Source organism: Galeopterus variegatus, unplaced genomic scaffold (genome assembly GCF_000696425.1).
Source record: "Galeopterus variegatus unplaced genomic scaffold, G_variegatus-3.0.2 Scaffold9372, whole genome shotgun sequence".
NCBI classification, from domain to species: Eukaryota; Metazoa; Chordata; class Mammalia; order Dermoptera; family Cynocephalidae; genus Galeopterus; species Galeopterus variegatus.
This window is the reverse complement of record NW_007735483.1, coordinates 62,595-66,113: the sequence shown is the minus strand read 5'-3', so window position 1 is coordinate 66,113 and position 3,519 is coordinate 62,595. Positions and strand designations below refer to the sequence as shown.

The window sequence follows — 3,519 nt, the reverse complement described above, 5'->3', positions numbered from 1 at the left end:
CTTCAGGTACCACATATATTTAATTTGACTGAAGGAGGTAAGATGTTTTTATAATGTTTGAGGGGACCAAAAACCTTTGCCTCTTCAAGTTCTCTTTAATTTTGTAATGATTCACAGCCCCTCATCCCCAAATCACATCTTGACTCTAAAGAATCGTTAACATTCAATATATTTTAATGAGGTATTAATTTATTAGGGAAACATTCCTTTTTTTTTTTTTTTTGCTCATTAGCACTAAACTTTTTTTTTTTTTTTTTGGTCAAGTATCCATGTAACATTATGTAGGAAATGGTCCTTCATACACCCCAAACTCTGGGGGCTATTTCAGAGTGGGGGCTTAAGGGAGGCTAGGACGTACTATCTACTACACAAATTTAATGAGATGGAAAAAAACCTTTATTAGAGTTGGAAAATAAGTTGCAAACAAACAATGTATTCACTACCGAATGCATGTAATTCCAACCACGAATTGAAATCATCTTGGTAACATTGGAGATTCTACAACAGTTATAACATGGAGATTCAGAGGTGGTCTCAAAGTTGTTACAGTGTTAAAAATTATAGTGAACGGTATAAAATTACAATTTATTATGGGGCTGGGAAGATTCACAACAATCCTTAAAAACATTAAGAGCAAACCTCTTATAGAATTCTACTTAGGATTTTTTTCCCCGTCATTCCTTTTTTCTCCCTCCTTTTGTTTTTTAAACACTAATCCGGTATGGAATCCGCTGGACAGAGCAAAGCTGGGTGGGCTGCCCCTTGAATGATGGAGTAAGTCTGCTTGGGTAGTTCTTGCTGGGAAGAGGACGAGAATATAGGCGGCGCCGCGGTGGCCACTGCGATGCTCTGGCCTCCGTCGCTCACCACTGTCACTTCAGCTGTCCCCTCCTGAATCAAAGCGTTAAGGCCTTCAAAGTCAGTGCAAGTAATACCCGAACTGGTGATGAAAGTCTGGTTGCCAGAGCCTTCCTGGGGGCCACCCGGGGCCGTGGGGATCAGGGCCTGGTGCAGAGTGGCTCCGTCAGTCTGGTCGTGCGTGGTCAGCAGGACAGCAGGCTGGGTCATCACGCCTGCCTCGCTCGGACACCCCGAGGACTGAGGCGGCGCGATCAGACTGACCTGGCGCAAGATCTGCAGCCGGCTGTTTCCCGGGAGTTCCTCCGGGTTCTGGGCCACCAAGGCGGGTGGTACAATGTTTACTGCGGCGGCAGCAGCCTGGACGATGGTGTTCGTCTGGGGCACTTGATGCCCAACGATGATTTTGACTCTTCCCTCGCTGAACTGGGGCACTTGTCCGGGCTGGAGGGGCACCTGGAGGTGCCCCACGGTGAGGGGCGGGGCGGGCTGCTTGCTGGGGTCGATTTGGAACTGGAGGACGGTCACATCCGAGTTCTTATTCTCACTGTACTCACTGTGTTGCCTCTTATGGCTTCGGAGCGAGTCCTCCCGCATGAACGAGGCATCGCAAATGTCGCAGTGAAAAGTCTTCTTAGCGTCCAGCTTGGCTACCTGCCGGCTGCTCTGCCTGCCCGTGTCCTTCCTCTCCAGGGCCTCGGTCTTGACCATGTCCCCGTGGAACTTCTTCATGTGCTTGCTCAGGTTGCTGGGCTGCTTGGTATCGAAGCTGCAGTAGTTACACTTGAAGGGGCGGTCGCTGCAGTGGACGCGCTCGTGCACGCGCAGGGCAGCCTTGCTGGAGCACGAGTAGCTGCACTCGGAGCACTTCTCGGGATGCTCCGACTGGTGCACGCGGCTGTGCTTCCGCAGGGTGGCTTTGCTGTCACCCAGGAAGTCGCAGTGCGGACACTTGAAGTTATTCCCGCTGTGCTTGATGCGGATGTGCGACTTGAGGTTCCCCTTCATGGTGCAGCGGACATTGCAGAACTCGCACTTGAAAGGCTTCTCCCCCGAGTGCACCCGCATGTGCCTTTTTAAGTCCGAGCTGATTTTGAACTTGGCGCTACAGAGCCAGCACTGGAAGGGGGCGTCCCCTGTCAACACAAGGTGAGTTTCGATAAGAACAGGCAGGCAAAAACCAGAGGATCCCCCCGAAGCACACATCAGAAAATCGCTTATACCAAGGCAGCCGGGTGGAGACCTTCTAACCGTGGCTCCTGGCAGCCCCCGGGAGCGGGGGAAAGGGGAGAAAACTCTTCTTTCCCCAGACCTAAGCCACCACCACCGTTATAAAACCCAGAAGAAAAATGGGAGATTGAAAAGGGCTATTTAATTGTCCCCAATAAAATAAGATTTGCAAATATGCTTGTCACATTCTTTAAGCCAATCACGCTATCATTCATACAGTTAATATGCCCACTCTGTTAGTTAATGGTTCACAGTTGCATAATTTTGCATAATCTGTTGATTTTGATTGAGTTACATGTTGTAACAGATTCAACAACACATTTTCGGATGGGCAGGCCGGCTCCATGCTGCACTCAGCGGAGTATTCTTTTTACAATGATGGAAACACCCAGCTTATACTTCATGCAGATTTTTATTAATAAAGACGTGTTTATTGTGCAAAATTGATTTATCCCACATTGCCAGCTGTGTTCTTTACTTGTGAAGTTAGGAAATCCAGCTGCTTGATTTACTTTTTTAAATTCATATTTGCCGAAAGATGAGCAGGGGAAATGAAATTGCAAACATCTGAATGAACACGATATTCCAAATTTATTTCCTCAGTGAATGCCAAATCCAAATTAATCTAAGGCATTGATAATTCAAGCAAATTAGTGACCCCTCCCCACCATTTCAATATTGTTAAAGCAAGTACAGTAACAACTGCTAATATTCTTCAATTGCTTCCAGGATGGCAGACGCTATGCTGAGCATTCCACAAGAATAGTCTCATTTGATGCTGGTAACATCCCCCTGAAGTGGTTAAGATTATAAATATTATTCTTTACTCTGTTGTACAGATGAGGAGGCTGAGGCCCAGAGAGACTACATAACTTGTAGATGTATATAGTCGTATATAGCAAGGCTTGGATTCCAACCCAGGCTGGTTCCAAGGCTGGTATTCTTAACGCTAGGTAATTATCTGTACATTTAACCCTTGTTCACTTTCTTAGGCCATAAACTCAAAAGACTGGGATTGTGTTCCTGCTTTTTGGCATAGGGCCTACAACATCACCATGAGCTGCTTAATACATGCAATTAGAGATGGCAGGCANGCATCAGCTGGAGTGGCTTGACTGGGGCAGGAGGATCCACTTCCAAGGTGGACTCACTAACGTGGTTGACAAATTGGTGCTGGCTGTTAACTGGAAGCTCAGTTGACAAGCTCTCCTGGAGAGGAGCCACAATTATGTTCCACATGGCCTTTCCAAACAGCGAGGACAGGCTTCTCACAGCATGGCAGTCTCAGAGTGCTTAGACTTTTTAAATGGCCACTGGCTTCCCCCCAAGACAAAGTTGGGAAACACCACGCCTTTTAAATACCTGGGCTGGGCCGGCCCGGTGGCGCACTGCTACAGTGCGCCGCTTGGGAGTGTGGCGGCGCTCCCGCCC

The 3,519-nt window shown here is 47.8% G+C and overlaps 1 pseudogene; it reads right to left on the bottom strand.

Moving 5' to 3' along the window:
* Positions 1–373: 373 nt before the first annotated feature.
* On the bottom strand, positions 374–2,064 carry LOC103609236 (annotated as a pseudogene).
* Positions 2,065–3,519: the final 1,455 nt, after the last annotated feature.